General features: G+C 34.8%; 1 protein-coding gene and 1 long non-coding RNA gene across 5 annotated transcripts in view; one reads left to right on the top strand and one right to left on the bottom strand.

Annotated features, from left to right (window-relative positions):
- Nucleotides 1-3,340: 3,340 nt before the first annotated feature.
- Nucleotides 3,341-3,739, bottom strand: LOC138132898 (uncharacterized). Its single transcript, XR_011160213.1, has 2 exons — nucleotides 3,599-3,739; nucleotides 3,341-3,510 (listed from the first exon to the last, which is right to left on the bottom strand). It is a non-coding gene; the product is annotated as an uncharacterized lncRNA (long non-coding RNA).
- A 73-nt stretch (nucleotides 3,740-3,812) lies between these two features.
- Nucleotides 3,813-26,144, top strand: part of LOC138132897 (uncharacterized) — a 90,641-nt gene continuing 68,309 nt past the window's right edge. For 2 of the 4 annotated variants that reach the window (XM_069050608.1, XM_069050603.1), the window contains exon 1: nucleotides 3,813-3,924. The gene's annotated coding sequence lies outside the window, so the exon portion shown is untranslated. Of the gene's footprint in view, nucleotides 3,925-23,718; nucleotides 23,856-26,144 lie in introns of those variants that run through there. The other 2 variants (XM_069050606.1, XM_069050605.1) reach the window with 2 other exon arrangements.

Below are 26,144 nucleotides of genomic sequence, written 5' to 3'. Positions count from 1 at the left end.
TTTCGTTTCGAGATTAATCTTTAAATTTCAAGATTTATCTTTCTTTTACGCCAAACACTTTTCTGTTTTCTTCCAGTGGTGGCGCAAGTGGAAAACATGGCTTAAATGTTTTTTTTTTCTTCCTACATTGTGAAGAATCGCAGTGATGAATTAATGATAAAGCTCAAATTTTTGTAATCCACAAAAACTTTTCCAAGGATTTTGACACACTGAATCATAAAATATTTAGTCTCTGAATTTTATTAATGTATGCTTAAAAGAAAGAAAACAATGTATTGATGTACAATGAATGAATCAGAGAAAATGAAACATGTCTCTGATGCTCCGCAGGGTTCTATGCTGGGTCCATTCTTCTTTACAATCTTGATTAATGATGTTGTAGACGACGTTATGCGAACGATCTTGACTTATTGGCGAATAGTAAATAGTGTAGAGTGCTAGGAGATGTTGCACAATTAGAAAATTAATTATTTCTAACCTGAAAACATTTAACATCTTTCATTCATGAAATTAACTGTGTTCGATATTTTATGTTATTTAGAGCTGGTTCCAGCTTGGCAGAAGTCTATTTTCAATGTAAAGTAATGTAGACATTAGGTCTTTTACACAAAACCTTGTGCTACTGCAACCAAGGTTATTTACCTTGACATGAGGGTTTTGCAACAGCAAACATCCTACAAGAACAGTTCTCAGACTCAAAGGAATAGTGAAACTTAGGGTGTCTTAACGATAACAATCAAAATATCGTTTACACTCGTTTTTTGTTTATCTTGATTTACCTACAAATAAATTTATAATTTTTTTCGTATATGCAGCTTTTTCTAAATATCTGTGTTGAACAGATCGGGCAGCTGTAACAATAATAAGAAGCAGAAATCTCTTATAAAACATCGGAAACTATTGGAAAGTGTCGTTATAGCTCGCCTAGTTATCCTTGATAAATTGAGAAGAGGAAACCGTTCCAGTTTAATCAGAAGAACTTAAACTGAAAAGATTATACGCAATTTCCGCTAAATTATTCCAAATCACTACGAAAATTTCCGAATGATCTATTAATCTCAAGGAGAGGAGTCACATTTAACATTTCTTACTTAAAAATATGGCACGAGAATCCAGTGTGTCATCAATTAATTTATTTTTGAATACTTGTCAGTACAAACTTTTAAACTTAAAATACGAACTATTAATTACCAGAGCAACTGTCGGCTCACACCGCAAAATAAAAATACTTAAACGGAAGCGGAACTGGAATATTAATAGTTCTTTGAAGATAAATTTCTTTAAAAATAAATCTCACCAGTTGTTTAGGAACTTGAAGTATAGTTTTAATAAATTGTGGCATCAAGCCAAAACTAAAATTAATAGAATTAATCAACAAAATGTAGCAAAACTTGGAAAGAGAATAATTTTTGCATTATTTGGTGTAATTATTTTTTAAAGCACTCGTTTACAGCAGGTGATAATTTGCTATAATTATTCAACAACTGTAGAGTTATGCAAGTGGGGACTAACATCGAAAGTGTTAAAATTCCATTGTAATTTCTTATTCATTGCAATTTAAATCTGCGTTACCAGGAGTATTACGAACATTCTAATTTGCTTTTCTTTCTTGATTATTACAACTGGAACGAGCAAAACATAATCAAAGGTATAAAATTGTTGTTCTTAAATAATTTACGTGTTTGTGAAGATCCCATTTCCTGAATGTAAAGTTTTTATTAAAGAAAATTGGCCTTTGTAATCACTTCATTTACATAATACGATCTGCTGCCTCATTTTAGTTCCCACAAGAATAGTTAAATTAATCAGCTTCTATTGAACATCAAGATATCACGACCAATAAACCACGAAAACAAACGTAATCCACCTTTGTAAAAAAAATAAGGAAGATATTTCACTTTCGAAGGTAATTTATACCTAATAGTAGGTGCTAAAGAATTTGCAGCTATTTAATTTTTTTGTCTAGTAAAAACAATTTATTGCTTGTCACGATATTTTTTTCTGCTGTTATCGTGGCGTATCATGATTTATACATTTTCAATGCTCATAGTTGGTAATAGTAAATTACAATTAAATGACTGATGTGAGTGAAAAAGTAACTGTCGGTGAAATTACGATTGCAACATTTTTGTCGCATTTTATTTCCGGTTATCCCGGAAGCGATTGACCAATTAGAATAATATCTCTTTAAGTCACAAAAGATTAAACAGAGAGCTGACCAAATACGGAAAATCATTTTTGTGCCTATTTTTTATTGAACTGAAAGGAAAGACAATTTTGCGTTTTTTCAAAAGTAAAGGGTTAGTCTGAAAGTTGCAGAATATATTTGAAATGTCATGTGCTGAATATAGTAACAAGTGGTTTTTTAAATTTGGCGTCGAAGTTGGCGTTGAGGAGTCGATTGTGAGCGAACCACCGGATTACAAGTCTGATTAGCTGTTCTAACCTCACTTTTAGCGTTGTTTGTGTTTTTAATCTGTAGCTTGAAAAATCAGTGTTTAAGACGAGTGGTTCATTCACAATCGACTCTTCAACGCCAACTTCGACATCAAATTAATATATAATATACCACTAAACTAAAACACTCAAACCTTTTCTTTAACTTAATGCAAAAATTTTCAAAATTTTGGATCACAAACTGATACCGATTGATAGCGAAATAATTTTTTTTACATATTTTTATTGTACGCTGTTGAAGGTTTCGATTTCCTATCAATTTAGTTTAGAGTAACAAACGTGTGTTATATTTTTTTAGATAATTAGATTTTTGTAATAAAAATAAATTAGGTATTGTTTCATTGTCCTTTTACGCTTTTTACTAACCCTGAAAAACAGTTGATTGTTCATAGATAAACCATCGACATTAAGAAATTCAGATGATTCAACCATTACAAAACATATCAGAAGTTCCATCTCTTAACCTTGTAAATGAAACTATCAGCTTTATTTAAGCAATTGCACAATGGTATTGACTTTCCCAAGTAATTTGTTTCCTTTAAATTTGTATAAAATGCTTATTTATTTTCTACGATATGTAACGGAATAATTTTGCAGGTCAGTACAAAGTATGCTTTTCAGATTTGTTATTAAAAGTTCAAGTTACATTTTGCTCTTTCGGGGGAGATTTTTATAAAATAACGAGAAACTTTTGAAACATATCTTTCATTTATCTGGAAATGACTTTTTTAAATCAAATACAAATGAATCCGAATCGTAATATTCCTTAAAATAAAATCTCGGTGGAAAAGAAATATTTACCTGGGAGAATTTATGCAATATAAATTTTGTATAATTCCGTTGAACCGGAAAGCTCCATCGAGCTTATATGATTTACTCATACTTAATTTCATTGCTGTCGTTTATTTAAAAAAATTAGAACAAATCAGATTGGTCTTTTTTCTTTAATTAACACTCACTAAAATATCACTGGAAATCACTTTTCACTTCAAAATTAATTTTCCGCACGTTCCTCGTGATCTCTCCTTTTGGAAAATGATTTTTCAGCCGCACCTGGAACAAAAAAGAAACGAACATGAAACATTGCTACATTTTACCATTTCGTCTTGCAATTCGTGTCTCTCGATGCGAAACACATTACCTTTAAAGTGTTGCGCCCATTCCAAACAAAAAAATATCTGTTGGGAATCGGTTGCGTCCAGTTTGCCCAACATGATCGTGGGTGCGGTGGGACCTTGCTCTTCAAATAATTTCGTTCGATTGTCGAAAAATTGCGCAAATCTTAAGCGCCTGACGGCTGGTAAGACAATAGCCGCGGAATTCTTATTGCATGACCTAGAGAGGAAATCAAACGTTGGGATTGGAGCGCCTCTTGTGAGCTTCTGAAGGTATACACTGGTGTTCAGTCGACCAGCAGACTTCAAGACGTCCACTTCTCCCGCTGGTATTCCCCGTGCTCCTCCACCGGTGAGTAAATGACATTTTACCCCCAATATACGCTCGCTGACATCACCCTCGCTGCTCCCTTTTTCAAATACTCTCTTTCTTCATTGACAATAGAACAAGGTGAACGGTCGCGTATGTAGAAAGTGACACGCGACGGTCTCTCCGGAAGAACGCCGGAGATGTCGACGATCGGTCAAGATGGTAATCGCGCCGCGCCGGACTTTCGCAACACACGCTAATTGCACATCCTGTAACCGATAATTATTATATGCTGCTGTGATCCGTTTTTCTCAATTACGAAAGTAATTACATTTTTTTTTATTTTATTCATTTCCGATTTTTCCTTAAAGACCGGTTTTACTCACTCACGTTTTTAACAATTGTGGGAAATACCTACCCGGAACACCGCTACTATTAAACAATTCTTTCATTTTTTTAATCCCATTTATATTTTAATGATTCATGCAGAAAATACATTTCATTAAAAAAACATATTGAAAACAATTATCCTGAAATTGATTAGGTTTTTACGATTTCAAATATTTCCTTAGTTTTTGTTCCTACCCAATTATATTTTATTTATGTCCTGTTTTCCAATTTCTGTCGATCTGTATTGCACCAAATTAATTTTTTTACAAAAACAATTTAATTTTAATTTTCACACGGTGATAGTGCCCTAAGGACGTGCCATTAATGATAACGGACGAACGCATTAAATCGGTAGATTTTTTACGGTGTCCTGTTTTGGTGAAAGAAGAGGAGTCACCACAAGATAATCCCTGAATGGCCTACGGTCGTAAAGCCGTCTGGCGTTGGCGGAGAAAAGTTAACAGTCATGTCTTCAGTACAAGACAGACGGAGCGAAACCGTTTTAACTGTTAAATTTCCAAGGCCATTTCACATAATTATTCCACATTCCGGCTGACTATGATAACGAATTAGAACCTCATTTAAATAAGTGCAAATGCAAAAAGTCGAGTTTTTTCAGCAGAAAATTAAAAGTGAATTATTCCACTAACCTACCTATTTATTAAATGAAAAAACTCGAACGTTCCATCATTTCCCAACAACGTGATTTATGTTGTAGAGAGGCATTGAGGAAGTGGATGCCCCACCTGAAATAATTACTGCACTAAACCCACCCAGCTGAAATTCAGATTTGTTCCCCGTCGTGACAATTAGAATAAATCGCAACAAGGTTCGCACTTCCTGTTTCAGGATGCTGATTTAAACTCTTCTTTGACACTTTCTCCACAACGTAAAAAATTGCGATTTCCAGAAAACTTACAAGGTCGGTTCTCACATTTCGTACAGTGGTCCTTAAACTCATTAAGTCAGAATTAGAAATGCATTTGTTTTTTAATGTGAGATGTTCGTGCAAGTCCATAATTATCTGTCAACGGTTGTTATCATCAGTTGTCAATCATTAAAAGACACTGACATTTTTTATTCACGCAAGGTTAATAAAACATATTGCACCTTAACACCATTTTCGCAAAGGATTTGCCTGTAAGGTGCACACCTGCGATAATGAAAAAATCTTATTGTTAAAATTTGAAGGTGTTGCACTTTTTTAAATTTCTATATTGGCAAAATTTTTTAGAAATTTGAATTTCTTATCGTGGGGGTTTCAAATTGAACTAATTTCAATATTTTGAATATTTTTCAGGTGAATGTGACAGACTCCTGACAGTGAGTAAAAAAATTTAGCTGAACCACCTGTGGTGATCCTTTTTTTGTCGAGTTATTTTAGAAAGCGTCTGAAAATCGGCAATCCTTTAGTCCTTTCCCTTTATGACCGAAACCTGCCCGGAAGAGAAAGGTTTTTAATAGTGCGATTGAATATTAGTTAGGAGGGTTGGACGTTCAAAGTACGTCCGGAGGCCCTCCACAAACCTTTTTAAAGCGTTACCGGATTTATTCGACAATAAAGCCGATGATACCGCCGCAATGATTTCAACGTGAAGCTGTCACATACGGCGACCTTACCCCGGTCGAATCGATAATTCAAATTCGTTAATTAAAACCATAAAAAACCAACCCGAAATTTTATTAATCCGCTGACACTGAAATACCTTTGCTTTTGAAACCTCTCGCGGCTGGCATCACGTAATCTAGAGCGGGATAATGAATAATAAATTTTCACACGAATTAATGATATAATTTCCAAATTCCTCACTTTAATAATGATTAATTAAAATTGTCCCCGCGAACTAACGTCCATTATTCAAAATGATTACGACAAAACAATTATGCCAACTTTGGCACGAGTAAACAAACGGTCGCTTTCGAATCGATACATTTTTGTGGTCGGCTGCGTTCTTCGTCCTGCGGAAAAAAAGGAGTTTTTGTCGTTTCAGTTTTCATTCGGTGGAGTGTCTGTTGCGTGTCCGCATCGTTTATTTAAATAACATTGTCGGCCGCTTGGGGCCGATATGATTAATACTTTGGAGATTTCGTTCAGAGGCAGTGAAACAATCAATGGAGGCATTTATCACAATCGTCGGTTAAATTGAAATCATGACAACAAAAAATGAAAAATCCGCTGCCATTTTCCATGTCAATTCGGATCGTGAGCTTGCTAAATGGTATCACATACAATCACATTAAATTTGATTTTTTTGTTATTTGTAGACCAGCGCTTGACAAATTATAATTAATCACGACACTAAGTGTTAAGAAAATGTTTTATTAGTCTTTTCAGAGCTGCAACGAACGGAGTAGATCGTTTTTGTGATTTTATGTTTCTGCTAGTTGTGTTATACCCTCTACCCGTAGATAAGTAGACCAAAATCTATATCTAGGGGTGAAAATAAATAAATGAACAAAGTAAAACAAACTAGAGAGGGTTTTGATCAAATGGCAATTTTTAGCAACTGATAGCAGAAATGACTATTTTCAATACAAGTGAGCAAAGTAGTGCATTTAATCACGAGTACGGAAATTGGGCGTCTGAGCCGAAGGCGAGGATACAGTCGCGAAATCGAAATTTCGGGCAGCATTTATTTTGTCACTTTTTGAATTTTGAATTAATCGTAGTGAGTGTAATTAAATCATTGCTATCACCTGCTGCCTACCCCTTATTATGCTGCAAATCACTATTTTTTAATGTAAATAAATCAATATGACAAAAATATGACAAGAGTAAAAGATCACTGAAACAATAATTTGTACAAAATTAGCCCAACAGGGAAATCGCGAAAACAGTTTTTCATAACAAAACGTGGATCAACAAAATTCCAAAAGTCAAAAATAAGACAAGTTTTATTTATTAATATTATTTACAAACTCGCAAAACTTTGCTCACTAGTGAGAAAATATTTTTTCCTCACTAGTGATTCGATTGCCATCTTTGCTCACTATTTTCAGTGAGCAAAGACCACTGAAATTCAATGATCATGGAAAAAATATTATTACTTTATTTTTGAAATTTATATGATGCTGCATGGACAATAGCAGCAGTTTGTGCAGAATATCGGGTGTTCATTTAAATTTCTCCTGAAAGTGGGCGTTGCAGAGTCGTTTGTGAACGCACTATTCGTCGTGCAGTGTAAAAACACAAACAACGCAGAAAGTGGGGTTAGATCTAAACAGCTAATCCCTGATCCGTAATCCGTGGTGCGTTCACAATCGACTTGTTGTTAAAAAGTTAATATTAAAAGTAGTTTCCTTATTAATTAATTAAGCTAAAACAATCTCAATTTGTCACGTAAATGAACATTCATGTTTTTTACAAATCAATTAGCAACATTTTTTTTATGAACAAGTTTGTAAGATACTTGAGATACTCCATTTATAAAGAAAACAGATTTCAGCAATGACATTGACATTGGTCGCGACTTCGACAAACCCGTTTAAATCACTGGATGGCGTTTTTGGCAGCGTTCTCTATGGTGTTGTTGGCATGTTATCAAAATTTTATCAACGTCTTTCTGTCGATATCAGCGCCGTTAATCGGCACACCTAGTCATCGGCAGCAATAATTCTGATAACCCAGTTATGAACCCCACATTATTGACATAAACGTGACAATGTTGCGTGACACGGAAGATCGGATCGGTTGGAAAGTGTTGAGCTTTTGTAGCGATCACTTCCGACAGCACGCAGATATGTGCAGCATCTTATTCCAGTCACGGTCCACTTTCTATCTGAGCATCTGTTGTTGTTGATGCCGGTTTTCTTATTGCTCTGTCACAAACGATCGCCTTATTTCACGTGTTATCAAACTATAATCGGATGTCATCGTTCCAATTCTTAGATGGTTCTCGATAAATTTCAAAAGCAGAGATTTAAATTTTGTTCCTCGGGGCTTGGAATTTCCGTAATAAAAACGAAGAGTGTCTGCGTTCAATGCAAAGGCTCACAATTCGAGCCATCAAATATTTCTCGAAAATCGAAACGCTGTAAGGAAATGATACGATACACTCCAACAAAATCTAGATCATTTTATCAAATAAAAATATCCAGTTCGCGAATTGAGAATGTATAAATCAAATTTACACTGACTGAAAGGTTAGATGAAATTGTAATTCGGGAACAGAATTTGATTTTTTTTTTAACGAGAAATCTCTCGTACGGCGCGCGAACGTTCAAAATTAAATCGTCGAAGCAATATACGTTGTTTGTGACAGAATCATTTATATTTTTAAGAGATATAAATCTTGGAGCATGTAGCGTGAAATGCCATGATGGAGAAATAATACATCCAACGGAAATCTCAGCAGACGCACAAAAACAGTTTATTATCGCAGATTTGCGGAGAGAGCTGCGGTCTCTTTACAAAATTAGTCGCCGGAATTTGTTGATAAAATTCTTGATAAGCTACCCGTATTATTGGATCAACACCAATTTTAATACCTCCCCAATATTTCACAAAGAACGCGCTGCTACAGAGGAATTTATCTCAAGAGTTACTTTTTACATTGTTCTCTTGCTGTGAAAACTGCTCTTCCACTAGAAAAATCTCCTGCAATATGTATCTATACTCCCAACCTTCGGAATTTCAAATAACTATTTTTATTTTGCAACGACGAATTCTATTTTTCCAATCTAGTTTTTTTTTTCATTTGAGGAAATTACAAAACTAGACAAACCAGAATTTGTTACAACATTACACAAATGCAATTTCTCAACAAAAATTAATAAACTCCATTAACTGCAGCTCATTGAAAACTTGAATAAAAATATTTGCACCAGTTGTTAATTACATTGTGCATTAGTTTTACACTTTAATTGTTACAAAATTTACATTTAGATCATTGAACCAAAAAATTGTTTTTAACATTTTCCCTTTATGTACTTCATATAAAAGCGTACAGCTTGCTTCATCTAGTTTGCAAATTTATTATTGTTGCATTTGTTATCTATTATTTTAAAATTTGTGAAACACAATAGTTGCTTTATTTGGTGTCACTGTTTAGGCAATGAACTGTTTTATTATTTATATTATAAAACAGCGTCAAAATAAAGCGAAACAGCTATTAGCATTTTAGTTGCGCAATTATTTCTAAATACTAATGGAATGATACCTCTTTGATTTTGAAACCATCAACGATAAGTGTTGTGGCCAATAAAATTCTGTCGCAAAATTAATAAGTGGGTAAATATTGTCGATTAATGTAAGCAAAAGAAGGTCTAACAAGACCTAAACATAGTAAACACGTTTTTGGCTAGTTATCAAGAAAAATATGTATATTTGCATTTCCCTGCATTTTGTCAATGTGTTTCTTTTTCCTTTGACACTTGATGAGGTTTTGTGAATTTTTTCCTTACACATCAGACGTAATTTCATTTTTCAAATTTTATCATTCTTTATCGTACTTAACATCTTAAACATAGAAATATGTTCCATCCTGCATATTTATGAAACTTCTGTTTTTTCTTTTCCTGTTGTGCAAAACAAAAGTTGTCCATTATGTGAAATATACGTATTTTAGAGACAAGCAAAATGTTGAATTACGAAATAAGTTTACATTTAGTTATATTCCTTACTGAGTGCATGGCGTACACAGCGACAGCTATTAAAATTCTAAGTTGGTTGTCGAGTTATGATTATGAATCATCAGAAAGTTTAATAATTACTTCAAAGTTTCACAAAAACAGAAAGGCCGTTCGGAATACGTAAAATATATTATTATTGCATAAATAAATTAATAATTGCGATTCAACACTCGCAAGCAGTTGTCACAACAGTTTGCTTCAAATTTTACTTCTTCCAGTAACTATGACTATTCACTTCTCATCTAGTGTCTGATCATCGTGAGGACAATTTCGAATTTTAAAAACACATTAACGTCAGGTTCTGTTAATTTTGTGGTTTTATTGGGCGCTGGTGATGATTTCACAGCATGTGATCCCAAAAAATAAATAATTTATAAAATTCCTTTCGTATTCTTCTTAATTAAGTCATATCATAAGCAATTTACTGTTACGACGATATTTCACCTTGACCTTGATTTTGATGTAGTATCCTGTAAGATAAGTATTTTGTAAAAAAAGCATTACCGCTATTTATTTTTTATTTTACGTTGTTGCAATCGTGTATTCGTTAGCAGCTTTTGTGACATATTACAACAAAGTTGATGACGATTTGCCATGTCAGCTGATAAATGACGTGCAGTTTGATTTTTCCAAAAAGTTTTTCTTAAATTTGGTCAGCTTTTAGCCACTTCAAGTCGACTGGAATGCTTTGACCCTTTGGGAGACGACCATTTCCTTGAGTTCTATGAAGCTCACCATGCCTTTCTAGCAAATTGCTGATTGTTTGAAGTCAATATTCAGGAGAGAATTTGAGCATAAAAAGAAAATTATTTTCATCAGCGAAATCATGTGGAAACTGAAACTAGCTTTGAAGGGTCAAAAATTCAACAAATTCCAATAGTCTTCAGCGTGAATCGGTTGAGACCAAAAGTGGTCCATGTGATTGAACTTGAGAAAAGGATTCCAAGAACGATTGCTTTGTGATCATTTTCAAAAAGTTATGTGCGGAGAAAACAGTTTTGTCCATGATAATTGGATTTTAGTGGATTTTGCTCACTGAAAATAGTTAGCAAAGATGGAAATTGAATCACTAGTGAGGAAATAATATTTAAATATTATTTCCTCACTAGTGAGCAAAGTGAATGTTTTGAGAGTTTGTGGATAGAGGGCTTGTCTTATTTTTGACTTATTTAAATTTGTAACCTGTTATTTAGATTTCAGTTCATGAAAAAACGTGAGATTTTGTTGAAGTGACAGAAAAATGCTGTCCGAAATTGCGGTTCCGCGACTCTATGTTATAATCATGGAAAAAATCAGATTCAACACGCATGAGCAAACGTTCATTTAATCAAGAGTACGGTTGGAGTGCTCGGATGCCCGACTTCCGTACTAGTGATTAAATGCACTACTTTGCTCACTTGTATTAAAATAGCTATTTTTACTTTTTGCGACTATTTCGAATGCTAAACAGCCAAGTCACAACTCTATTTACTTAGAACAAGGAGTGTAAAAGTGAAATTCATGCCTTGCCCCAAATCTCTTCTTCCCGGAGCTTCAGTAATAAACCAAATCGTATGTAAACCAAAACTGACTTTGACAAGCCAAAAATTCAAAAAATTCCAATCGTTTTCAGCGAGAATTAGTTCACACCAAAAATAGTCTACGTGATTGAACTGGACGAAAAGTTTCCGTAAAACCAAGAATTATTGCTGTGTGGTCATTTTCAAAAAAGTTATGTGCGGAATACACGTTTTCTATCATTATTTATTTAAGAAAAGCCCAAGTTTGAATGTTTTTTACTCAGAACAAGAAGAATAAAAAGTAGATTTCATGTTTTACTCCAAATTCTTTTTTGATTTTTGACAGCGAGCAATTAGCAAAGAAGTCGTCCACTATGGCTTTGTCGTGCCCAGTTCTTTGTATAGATGTGATATTGAACTTTAGTAGGAAGCTGTGGATTCTCATTTTCCGCTCTATATGTTACATCTCATTATCCTTGTCGGCCAACTCTTCTTGACTATTTGTCTCCATTGAGCTCCTGAGTCCCGTGATGCTTTCTTCCAGTCGATTACGCTTAGCGTTTTCACGTCTGCTGTCACTGCCTCCAGCTATTTCTTCTTCGGTCTTCTCCTCTTCCTTTTTCCTCTTTCTGCCTCTAGCCCCGATCTCTTCGCATGTCTATGTTCTGGCATTCCATCATGTATCCCAGCCACCTTATCGACTCGGTGATGGTTTCCTCATAGTTGCAGTTGACAGTTGAAGTATTTTCATGCTTAAACAGACTTACTCACTTTTTGATCATTCTCAAGAGCATGTATCTAGAACAAAATATTCAAAGTAAAAGTAGAAAGACATTGGAAAAGTTAAAAGAAGTTTATTTTTATTCGGTATTAATTTTTAAAGGAGGTGAGGTTGAGTTGGTGTAATTTTTGAGCAATTTGGTATATTTTAAAAATAATGTGAAAGAATACGGTTCTGTCAACGGTGTGTAAACGTGATTTATATAGAAGGCGGGCTCGGTATATAATATATATAAAAATATGATGATATTATTAATCATGGCGTTGGTGTTGGCAAGATAAAAATTTATGGCAGTGCGGCATTATGTTTTTATGATTCGGTTTTAAAAGCGGGGCGATTTAAATAAGTAATTATATGCGTGTATGCGGCCGACCCACATCCTGGTAGGAACCGGAGAAAGGTAAAATGAAAACGACACCTCTGGAAAGAGAGAGTTTGAAGAAGATTGAGATAAATGGTCTGTAAGGCGTGAATCGCTCTTGTACCGATAGAGCACTACGAAGTCACTGATGAATTGATGGAATATCAAACAGTCGTTAAGGTTCTGTAAGCCAGAAGGCGATTGATAAGAAGAGCAGTATATTTCTAAGGCATCTTCCGAGTGTGGCAGTCTCTTCGGCGATCAATAGACGCGTGTATGATATAGAGGCCTACGCGAGCCACATGTGCTCTGGAAATGGAGGATATAAATGATGTGTCGGCCTTGTTTCCGTCTGTTACAGCTCACGCGGCTCATAACGCTCATTGACCTAACTAAAACTCCTAGTACGTGACCCGGCATTACGCAATTTTTACCCCCGAGCAGGGGCGGAGGGCAGTAAAGTTGAAAGCGCTCATGTACGGATGTTATGTCACGGCCTAAAGTTATCGATAGTCGATGCAAGGAGAACGTGCACGAGAACCGCTCGAGACCGATTCCAGTCACTATTTTCAGAATTCACCACCGGCTATCCACTTACAACCCCTGAGAGCCTTCCGATGCCAACTCGCACAAATAACACAAAATTCTCAATTGTCTCATTTCGCTAAAGCATTCCGCAACGATTAATATCAAACTGATATTATTAATGATACTCGGACAGATGGGGCCGAAACCTGATGTCCACGGGGATTTCGATACATCCCCCGCAACAAAATCCTCGAATTAACGAGATATTCGATTTTAATTGAACAAAAACTCGACAGGAAAATGCGCCACGTTACAATAGCTGAAAGCTCCCCACAGCTACTTTTTTTTTTCGGTTGTAATATAAATTTCAGCGCACAGAATAGAGCTCTCCAGGAAATTATATTAAAAACAAATAGAGACAAAAAACTTTGATTTATTTTCGCAATTTTCACATACGATCCAGCAAATTTGAAGAGCATTTTTTTCCAAAAATTACTGGTGAAGACTCACTTTCCTAACTTCCTCTTGCTGTACTCTACTCACTGTGGAAGCACCACCGCTTGTCGTGGAAGCTTCAACAAGTGATTTGACCCATTTTTCAAATAACAACAATTATTCTGAATCAATCTACGAAAGTGTTTTGCTTTTCACGGTCGGCAAAGAAAGATTCTTTCTCTCAGTTGACCGTAACCTGGATACCTTCGATACAGATCTAGAATGACGCTGTGAAAATTTTCAATAGACTAGACACTAGAGAAACTGGGTATGTTCGATCTGTAAATCTAATGAGGACAAATCAGAGTGAAACTTTTCTTAAAACAATTATTCAAATAACTGACAACCTTTGTGAGAATCCGATCTGTAGTATTCAGTAGTGTGTCGTTAGCGAAGGTTTATAATTAACAGAAAACAAAGTCTGTGTTTATTTTAGAATTTTGTGACTAAACCGGGTAAGACATTTTTGTACATTTTAGAATTTTATAAATAGACTTTTCACACTTACTTATTCATGTTAAAAATACTGAAATAAATTATTCATGTGGAACAGAATAAATATCTTTAATAGATTCAGACCAGTACAACAACCTAAAACCTGCTGAAATGTTTATTGTATTTAAATGAAATTTAGAAGAATAAAAATCTGGTCACCAGTTGATAGTTCTACTTTGGAAGTAATTAATTTTATCATATTATGTTCAATATGCCACAACGTTTACCTTGAATGTAACTTTACATTTGTAAGAAAAAAATGCTGGAAGCTAAAAGAAAATTGATTTTTAGGAATACAATACTATCGAGTGTTCAAGTGAAAAGTTCATCAAGTGAACATAGAATTTGTTACCTTTCAAAGTTTGGAAGATAGTAAATGCCATTTAACAAAGGCGTGGATCTAAAAATGTCAGTTGTAAGAATCTTGTTGCTATTTTCCTTTTTATTCTTTTTGAAGAGTGAGCATTAAAGTAGTAAAAAAAGATAAAAAACCAGTTTTCGTAACTCGTCGACAACCTGTCTAATCAATTAATTACCAATATTTTTCGGTAAAAATCATGGTTGATATTAATTTCTTTCATCTTCAAGAAACTATACCAATTTGGATTAAGTTATTCCTAACTGCTTAAATCTTTTATGTAGTATTAGACTATTACTAAATAGTAGTTATATTTGCTCTACGGGCTTTCAGATTCCTGCAGCTTTATCTAAAAAAATTTACAATTCCAAAAGGCAAAAAACTAAAAGCATCGAAAAATAACATTATTCTTTCTATTCCCCATCCCTCTGTTTCTCTATACTTTCACTCCTCCTCGATCTATTATGTTAGTAGCATTTGATGTCTGCTTGTTTTAATATCCTTTGTGATCATTAGAGATTCAAACCTATCAAATTTGTACTTCTTTTGGGTATATTTCTTATTCTGTTAAAAATGACGAACATAAAAGAATAACAAGTTTTCAATTACGATCTACTCTTCAGATATTCAAGAGCTAATGATTCATGCTGCAATATGTGTCGGAAGAAGGTTACCCATGGTTTACTTAGGGATATTTTAACAATATGTTAACACTTAACAGTAATCTAAACAACTGAAGTTTTACCCATTAGAGGAAACAATTCAATTTTTGAACGAAGCAATGCTAGATCGCATGTTGTAGAAGTAACAGTAGTTTTAGTCAGTGGTGTAAGTTGCTAAATAGAATAGTTTTCTCATAGAATTGGTACCGTCAGATCGAAAAAAAAAAACTAGAGTTGGCTGTGATCAAAAATTTCAGTTGGCGTTATGATTTCAATTATCAGATATCAGTTTTAAACGTTAGGTCAGTGATTTTGAGAACGTTGAAATCTTGATTTTCATAAAGGTGTGAATTATGTGTGACCTGTCAGTTGTAAAAGAATTTCCTCACTTAGTGCAATGAAACAATGAGATTTAAAACTCCCGCGCCGCTGTTCAACGATGAGAACGCCGCTTGTTTATAAATCGATCCAACGACCAATATTCAGAGAGGTTATGTTGTGGGGGTTCTTATTGTCAAGGGGTTTAATTTCATGCACAACAGACACACGATAGGGAAAAAGTGCAAATCTTTTTTATGGATAAGCTCAACTGTACCAAATGATAGGTTAATTTCTTGGGTTAATCTCCGGATGGATTTATTTTGGGTCTCTGCAATTCTTTGTTCAACCTCTTCAATATTTTCAGCTGTTCTTTTTGTCGGTCGTCCACTGCCTTTTTTGCGCAGAACATTACCTATTTCCAAAAACATTTTTACGCATTTGTAGACTTTCTGGGCAAGTTGTTGGTAAGTGCCTTGAAAGTCCGGAAACTTTTGTTGAAATTCCTCAAAAACTCGATGTGTCGAATAAGGCCATTCTCCGTTCTCAAGTCTTTCTCCATTTCTGAAGTAACACTGCACAATGAACATTTTTTGCTCTAAAGTGAACATATTGTAATAGCAAATTTTAATAGTCAATAATTAATAATGACAACTACCATTGAAATGACATTTGAATTAAATTTTTACGTGTTGCCAACTGAAGCGTATTAATCACGGCCTTCTTGATTTTTTTTTAATTTTCGATCGCACAGTATATCAAGCACTATCGGTCGCGTCTATTGTAATTCTAGATCAGCTTAGAGCAAGTGTAAAGCATGCTTTATCGAAGAACATGTATTATGCACTACAATTATCATTTCATTCATCCATCTGTTAAAAAAAATTAAACCAAACGGTTTCATCAGAGTGGGTGTTGAAGTTGAAGTTTCTTTAACTAAATTTATACACAAACAAGACCAGCATTGATAAAAAACAAGACATAATTAATCCAAGTTTTCATTATTTAAACGTAATAAAATTCCCATTTTTATTGCGTGTTTGATAAAAAACCTACTCTTTTATCTGCTTTGATGTTCTCAAACGGCAACAGGTAGGTACATTTTCAGCAAGGAAAAAATTAAATTTATGTGTTTGCTTCAAATCATTAAAGGAGTAACCAGATAGTATTGTTTATTAAGGAAAAATCCAATGAAGCTTGAAATTTAATAAGTCTGCATACAATATTTATTACTTACCTCCCACTTTCGCCAAAAAAGTTGTTTTATCGACTACCATAGCGAAAATACAATTTTGGCGTACTGATTCAAGGAGAGAAAGTGTCACTTTGTCTGTCTAGGCAGGTAAAGTACTTTACCTGACTCTGACTAGGCCTACTTACAAATATTTTGAAGCGTACATAATAAATAATTAATCGTACGTGGAAGAGTCGGTTTTGAATAAAACAAAAATTGCAAAAACAATTCTTGGCGGTATTCACCAACAGCCAGCACAGTCAGAAACTTTCGCCGATATAGAAATTTTACAAAAATCTGAAATGGAGAAAAATCCAAATACTAGTTTAATTGGCGAAGATGTGGAAAAGAAAAGTAGTCATATTAACAACATAGTAACAAACACTTCCAAACCTTTTTCAATAGCTGCTCCTTCAACGTCTGGTATCAATTTTAATAATCCATCTGGTTGTACATTCACATTTAATATATATAATAAATAATAATGTTCTAATATTGAAATAGTTATTTACTTTCTAAAATATAAATCTACAGTTGAAGTAAGAAAATAGATTGACTTCCGTAAGTAGCAGTGAGGTGGTAGTCGATAAAATCTTGTATGCAACACGGCAGTAAAGTGTCTTTATCGAACTTGTTTGCTTGCTCGACTCGGCTTCGCCTCGTCTCACAATCTGCAAACTCGTTCGATAAAGTGTCACTTTACTGCCTTGTTACATAAATAGCTATTAAATTAATCCCACGTCAGAACATACTCGTAGTAAACATTTGAGTACTGCATCCACAACAATATACCAAGATATTTTCGATTAGTAGAGTTGTGTTCAAGAAGCTTAACAAGCAGTGTTTAAACCTCAAGTCGGATGAACTGCATTAATTATGTGTTGACATTTCTTTCATTATTTATTAAACTCTGCGAAACAACCACCAAATATATGTATTATGAAACAAAGGAGACTTCGTACTGTTTTAAGGAGAAATGAAGCCACCACAAGACGTCTCTTTGAACGTCAACTATATATTCTAGCTACAGATCTACCTTTGAGGAGAGATTACCGTGAAGCTAAGCTTAAGTGTGGAAGAGAGTATGTGCTTAGATAAATACCTCTGGAGATGTGTTTTGCGCACAGACCCCATTTTGTTCCTAAATGGTGATGTTTCGATGAAATCTTAAACACTTTCGAATCAGATAGATTTACACATGATGAAAGTACTCTTACTTTTCCCGATTACATTGTACAAATATTAAAAAAAAAAATCTATACAGAGAGATGATTTTGAGAATGTTGTGAAGTTGTGCTGTTCTCCAGCTAATCTTGATTAAGAATAAAAGGACTTAAGTCGTTGCTTTTTCTTTTAAAATATTCAGTGTTTCTAACTGTGGAACTGTAAATTAATTTTTGTTTTTCCCTTTTTATAAATCTAATTTTGTGAAAAAGCAGACTGTATAAAAAAGTTTAATCTAAAGTTGCGTGGTTTCGCAGAATCGTATTAATTAATGAAACATTTTGCTACCGTGCTGAGCTTATATCTCTTTAAATATTGCAGGATAGTTGGGTTCTTTGTGCTGATTTTCTCCGTAACAAGATGTTTTTCATGAAATTCCGAGAAGCCAATTTATAGCGTGGATTGAATAAGACGCCATAACTTCATATTTTGTTATCTAGCTAGGATATGAAGAAAATTCAATAGATAGAGCTACGGGAAGGATACACTTCACGTCTTGTTAGTTCTGCTTCCGTATTAAAATATTCTAATAATAGCGATAAAAATAAAGGAGCTGGTTTCGTTGCGACATTTTATGTGAAGTTTCCCAACAGAAGAGACAATTTTGTGTTTAAAACCGTAGGTCATTGTTCGCTTCTCCTCGGGTTGGAATCGTCGTTGTACGCCGGAGTAATGAGAATTAGCCCATAATGCATAAGAAATGCGACACGAAAACGTAAACCCGTACTGTACGCACCCTAGCATATAGAATTAATTTATGATGTCACGAACCTTCAATTAGTCAACAAGCTTGTTGTCTCATTATATGCTAGAAAATCCCATAAATACTAAATATCATTTAACCTGGCAAGTTTCCATGCATGTGTATACATAATGTTTAATTATTTGTCACGGCAATATATTTAGGCGAATATACAGCCGAATTTCTAGCATAACTTAATATTATAATATAGGGTAAGTCGAATTTTTGGTATGTCACCACATAATGCGGACACCGTAATTGCGATTTAATCTATTTGCGTGTTGTTACGATTATTAAAAGCGCCATTTATATTACATCCCCCCTAAAATTGGATGTTGTTAAAGTTAACCGGTTTAAACGGACACTTTGTGAAACCGATAAACCGTTTCAGATTCTAACCTGAAAGGAATTTAATAAATAAAGGGTTTCCTCGGAATTTTCGAATTATTTAACAGGAAACTTGCCCCAAATGAACAAAATTTAACGTAATTTTATAATCCGCAAAGGAACATCTAAACGGATTCGATACCTCTCGGTTGAGTTTCAGCCAATTTCGTTCATCCTTAAAACGGGTGCATTAATTTCGGTTTTAATTAGGTGAAATATATCAGGTGTAACCCAATTAGTTTAATCGTCGAATTAAAACAAATTAATATTTCTGATTATTTATTCCAAATAATTTATTTTCAAATCACTCGCTACATCATCAATTTTGTGGTTAATTATTGCGTCGCATTATGCAAATTACTGATCGAATTAAATGCTCACAGGAGCACAATATAAAGTACCAATATTTATAAAACAATACATGAAATACAAGTTTTTCATCAGTTTGTCCCTGATGACGAAATGAATCACTAGGAAAATTTATTAAACAATTATTTTTCAAGATGGTCATTTACGACAATACCAAGGCCAAGTTTTTGTTTTGTTTTAAAAAAAAAAAACAACACTATTTTATTTAAACATATTCAGTATTACGATAAATCTCATGAACGAAGATCAAAAATGGTTTTGGTTTAAGAACGGTTCCTATATGAATGACTCACTAACATTTGACCGAGCCGCTGTCCCATAGATATACTTACAATTCAATAGCACTATAATTCAAAGTTATGTATGTTATTTGATCTACGCGCTTTCGGATTAAAAACAATAATTCCAAAAAAAATTTTTTCTTTCTATCCCCTACCCATTTCTTCTTCCATTCTGTCCCCCCTGTTCCATATCTCTTTTATTCATCCTATTTTCCTTCCGTCTTCATTCAGTATTTCTCCCCTCTCTCTCATTTCGCTACATCCATTCCACATGTGCTCAATTGTCTCTCTCTCCTCATAGCACATTCTGCACCTTGTTTCCTCTCCTTCCGTCTAATACCTGTTTTCTCTCTCCTTGTTCGCACAACTAAATCTCGCCATCATTTTTCTCTCTTTTGCACTCTCTCTCTCTCCAGGCCCTCCGAAATTTCCTCTGTCATACACCTTTCATACTCCTTGTTGTATCTGGATTCTTTGATTCTTTCTATTCTTTCTTGCTTTTCTGTGTCTTTGTCCCTTTCACTCAGTTCTACATTCATCCATCTTCCTTTTGCTCTCAATCTTTCCACTTCTTCACTGGCATACCCGTTCCTCTGGTAGTATTTCTCTCTCTCCTTCTTCTCCGTGTTTCTTCCCTTCTTTCCAGTATTCCGCTAGTATCCTGCACTCTTCCCTTCCATCCATTTTTTCTTCAAATTTTGCCGCTCTCTTTCCCGCATTCACTCTCAGCTCATTCCTCTTACACTCTTTCCTCACCTGACGTTTCTCTGTCCACTCCTAGCACCCCTCTCAAATATGTGTACTAATGTAAAGCTGTGGTACACGTTTGCGATGTTTTTGTTTTTCACATACGCTCTTGATCAGAATTTTCTTGAAACATACGGTATATCCCATTCAGTTCAATATGATGATGCATTCAATGGAACCAGTCATCAAAACAAAAATTCCACCCTTTTTGAGATACCTTAGACAACATTGTAAAATTTTCAAGATTTGATCAAGATTTTGAACAGTGTTCGTTTAGAAATTTGTATTTTTATTTTTTGTGTTTGTTAAATTTTATATCAATGATGACATAATGCAGCGAATATAATTATGTAATTTGTCACATCATCACTTTGCAAAGTGGCAGTAAGAGTATATGACAGCGATAATAATATCGAGTTTTTATTCTCAAAGTAGGCGTTGAAGAGTCGATTGTGAACACACCACGGGTTACAAATCACGGATCAGCTGTTTAAATCTAACCTCACTTTTTTCGTTGTTTGAGTTTCTGCTCTGCAGACGGACAAGTGGTGCGTTCACAATCGTCTCTTCAACGACAACTTTGAGAAAAAACTTAATGAACACCCGATATTTATAAACCAAAAAAATCTATCATGTCATTTCGGTCCATTTCTAACGGTAAGGATAATTGTCAGATTTAACAGCTAAAAATGTTTCTTTCAAATGTGCGATTATAAGCTGATAAAAGGTGTACTAATCGTTGAGGAGTCGTCGCTGATATAAAGAAGCAATCAATAAGTCGGTTATCAAAAAGCCAAGTCAATGTCTCCTGCTTGTGGATTTAAATGTTTATTATTTATTTATAAATTATATTCTACCATCAAATATAAACTAATGATGTGATTACTAAGCGATGATATGACTCATGAAACCAGAGCAGCATATTCGTCTTAGGGATTCGTTTAGCTTCACTTTTAGATATCATCGATGATCAGCATTGCTAAACATTTTATACACTTCTTGTAGAAGCATGCCCAAAAACAAATTGAGTATTTTTTAATAGCGGCTGTAATTCCTGTGTAAAAACACGAAAACAGCTTGCTTTAATTTTTTTGAGTCATCTCAGAAAGGAGAAAACCTAGAAATATTTACATTTCGTTTACAATTTAATATGAGGTAAGAGATGAATTTTTATTTCTTGAATGGAGCGAAAAAGGAAACCTGAGGACGCCCCTCATAACAAAAATACGGAGAATTTCAATTAATACAGCTGGATTCTATTTTTGTGACGGATCCGTACCAAATTTCATTTCGTTCATCCAAAGGAGTATATTTTTGCAGAATCAGTTTGTTGTGGGGAGATCTTGTCCGTAGCGACAAATTTGCGAAGAACAATTAAACCCCGTGCAGTAATGAAGCTCTGTAAAATTTTCATTAAATTTTCATTAGAATTATTATCGAGGGTTGCATGGCCGTTATTAACAGTAATTTCAGATGTCGGCACGCTTGTATTTCACAACGAGTGCTATCAATAAGAGTCGCTGTCGGCAACAGAGCTTGGCTTCTTGTGACTTTTCGTAATATTAACTCTCTCGCCAACCTCGGCTTGAAATTACGGTCGTCATATAGAAGTAATACAACTCTTATGGTGCGAATGACACTCTTAATATAAGAAAACGCTCTCATTTTATTATATATTTGTGCCTGCAAAGAATATAGGAGATCCTTTGTGATGCGATACGAGATACAAGACTACACTTTATTAAGGCAACCATACAGAAATCCAGTCAAAGGAAGAATGCCGCCTTAGACTTTTATGTCTCGTAAATAACTTTCAACTACTAAATAATATCGTTCAAATACATTTTTCTAGCCGACTCTTGGAGAAAGTCTCAACAACGCCACCCGTTCTTGTTCTGCCAACGCACGCGAAAATTTTCACAGTGGTTGTGATGAATGCAACGATTTTTTAGTAGCCTTGAACCTGACCGTAAAGTCATGGCACAAACCTCAAGTCAATATCTGCAGCGCGCTACTTTCTCTGCAGCTGGATTTGCTTAAGACACTGCAAACTGGTTCCACTCTGTCCTCAGCCGTGACCTTAGCCACCTGTACAACGCAACCGTGAAGATGACTAAGTTTTCGATTGAAAAAAGTGCTAAAAATATTGAATGACGGTGATGCGCGGATGGCCTTCACGCCACCAATGAATCCAGGAAACTGGTCCTTCGTCGCGGTCGTGACATCCTCGAAGAGAAAATTTCCCGGGTTTATTAAGATTTATAAGGACGACGAGGCGGTCAACAGATGCCGAAGAGCTTCGGCAACAATAAATTTGAAAAATACACTTTTTACTCGAATTTATTTTGCGATTCCGTTTTATCGCCCTTCCGAATTTTCGATCTTGAAACAATTTATTTAAATCGCTTTCCGGAACAAAACGGCACACCAAAGTTTCCAATTCTCTTCATAAATACCATTAAACTTCTACGAGCTAGACGTAATTAAATTATAAATTATGTACTTTCGCCAGATGTGGAGGGAATTTTTATCGCGAATAGCCCTACCAACAAATTCCCAATTTGGCTGTTGACTCTTTATAAGCGATAATTACCCATTAGTCGGTGAAACTATAATTTGGAAACGCTGTAAGAACCTAGGCGGAATTAAAAATTCAGGAAACAGTTCACACTTTCGTCGGAATTTCATTAGGATTTTTTTCGGTGGACCAGATATTGTGCAAATAAACAAATACTGTTAAGTAATAACTTAAAACAGAAGGGACTTTTTTAGTCGTTCTCCGTAGTGATTGGTGTTTGTTTTTCCAGTGACATAATCACCTTTCACCAGGAATCGTTGGCAAACTCTAGATTTGATAAGCCACCTGCATTTTTTGATTTTTCAAGAAAAGCTCTCTAGTTGCGGCGAAGCTCGTAAACTTGAAATTCCTGCGAGATCTCCACATTAAGATTCGCACAGCTGGATTTGTTTACAGAGAACGAGTCGTGCTCGAAGATAATAATTCCGGCTGTTTTATTGTGCTAGTGTAGAGTACCCGGATCAACGATTCGCGCCAATAGCTTGTACACATTACAACAAAGCTGCAACCTTCCGCCAATTAGTGACGCGCAACTTAGTGTTTGCAATTTCAACTTATTAGCATGTAGTCAACAAACGGGAAATGGAAAATGTAGGTCAATCCGGGAAACCTCAAAGGAACTTGTGTAGCGTAAGTTTTCCGGTGAATTCTGTTTTTCTTGGATGCGCAACTGGAGAATCGAGGATGTTTTCGAAAATATTTGTCACGTCGAGATGAAGGTTGCATGCTTAAAAAGTTGTTTCAATGTCATGGATCTATTCCTTGTAAGTCGAGGATTTAATCGATTGTGGTGTCTCGGTGTGTTTTGGTGCTGTTAAAAAGTGTACCGTGGAAATTAAATGGTGTTTGATCGGTTCGGCGTTATTAAGGGATAACAGCGTGCCATTATCCAGGTTAATTGATGTGTAAAATTTACTAATTTAGTGTATTGTACTGTTCTCGTATCTCCAGGCAGAATATTAATAATAATTAATTTTCCGACGAGGTTATTGTTTAGTAATATTTCGATAGAAAGCGCGGAACTGCAACATCCACATGATAACAAAATGTTGACAATTGTTATGTAATATCTATCGCCGCCGCCGCCACATTCATTGCACAACACAAGATGTGGTACACCAATTGCAAACACTTCATGCTCTGGTTAAAGAATTGTCGATTTTTTCGATGCGGGTTTATCAACCACGAACATGTAAATGAAAATTACGAAACAAACAAAAATGTTTCGTTTCGGAGCAATTTTCTTCTGCCATATTAAATAATCCGTTTAAATATGCAAAAATTCGTGTTCGCCGGAATCTGCGTTGGTGGCGGTTAGGGCTAAAGCTCTTTCAGCTGTGTTTATTTTCCTGAAACCTAGCACATTTCGGCAGGCTTCAGGCGGGTTTGTTTAGGGGCCGATTTAAACGCTGCATTAAGTGAAGTAGTGTCAGCTGGTGGGATGTTAAATTAAGGACTTTTTGTCGCCTAGGGAAATGTAAATAAGCTAAAGAGCACGTGAGCTTTGTTGTAGTCCCGCGTGAGCGGAGAACTGGGTCGATGTCGATCAATTTTTTTTTTCTTAGAATGCACCAACTTATGCGTTCGTGCCGAGTAAAGTTGAAGGTCTCAATCTGCATGATATCGAGGCAAATCTCGTGTTTCGAAGCGTGTCTTTGTAATGAGAGAATAAATTGTCGCGATGTAAGCCCCGTGACTATTGCAGAAAGGGATGGGCTGTAATCAAGGACGAAACTGAAAAGGGCAAATTGTTATATACCTTCATAAAAGTTCGCTGTGCTGAGCGCGATATAAACAACACGCCTGACTTAATCATTTCCAGTTAAATTTTACGAAAGGGTGGAATTTCGACACGGACTTGATAATTTAAAAGAGTTACTGAATGTTTTAGACTTCGGGTGGAATTTTACTTCGGGCGAGGCTCTCGATGCACATAATTATCAAACAATTTTCTTTTGACTTCTCATCTGAAAGATCTTTAGTCCTTCCAGTCTTCGACAGCACCAATGTACTTACTCTTGCACTAATTCTAATAATAAAAAATATATGAGTCGGTTTATTACGCCGTATTGTATCGGAAAATTATTGAAGACAACAAATTGTGATTTTTTTTTGTTTATTTATTGTTAACTGACAGGAAATGTATAGCACATAGTATTTCTTCGACTTTTACACATTCAAGGCGTATTTAATTTCTTATGCGAAAATGTAGCAAAAGATTTAAATCAAGTGTTAAGTAAAAAAGATATTTCTTGCCGAATATTATAAAACACTTGTGACTTAAATATTTCTTCACAAAGTCACATCATGGTAGCATACGTGAAAGTTGTACAAACATATGGAAAAATATGCAGCAGACAATATTAAGAACAAATTTAAATCCACCGTGTAATAATACTAATAGATACTGATATGTAAATTGTGCCAATGTCTATGATTATTTATGGGAACCTGTCATTATCATAGATATAAATAGACTGTTAAACATCATTTTATTCAGATGTATGCGTTACACTAATTATGTTGTATCCCACACAGTATTACAACACTCGAACATAGAATCATCTTCATACATTTAGATCCGGACTGCAATATGCAAATTTTTTTTTCAAAAATGTAGAACAGTTGTTTTTGTGTTGCATTCTGTACCCGAATTGCTCATAACAGAAAGTACTAAAATGTGTATGAAATTAATATTTTATTATGCCCAGCTTTTGGGTTGAGTAATTTGTTAGTAGTGGAATGCCATCGTTCTTGTACAGAATCATGTTGACATTTATAATCGAATGCAAAATGACATCAGACGCATCAAAACCTGTGCTATTCGATATGGATGGTTTGTTTTATGAAAACATTTATTTGTGAATGCAAACCTTTTACTTCGTAAATGTAAATAAATGGAAACGTCAGTTTCTGTCAAATAGTTAGTGCAAAATGTTGAACGGTATTGAAAATGCAGATTGATGTTTATGGGAACAAAGGGCATTTTTTTAGTATTTTAATACACGATTAGTTTGATTAAAAAAAAACTCGTCGAACAATAGTAATACTCGACCATATTTGATTTATATCACTTTTGATGTACTCGTCGGTTTATTGGATGTATTTTTCAATATGTATTGATGTTGATTTTTTACGCAATTATTTTAATAGTTTTTTACATTCTTAATACTAGAAGTTTC

Source organism: Tenebrio molitor, chromosome 6, assembly GCF_963966145.1.
Source record: "Tenebrio molitor chromosome 6, icTenMoli1.1, whole genome shotgun sequence".
NCBI lineage: Eukaryota > Metazoa > Arthropoda > Insecta > Coleoptera > Tenebrionidae > Tenebrio > Tenebrio molitor.
Note: the sequence above shows the minus strand (reverse complement) of the source record. Positions and strands in the feature narration are given on the sequence as shown.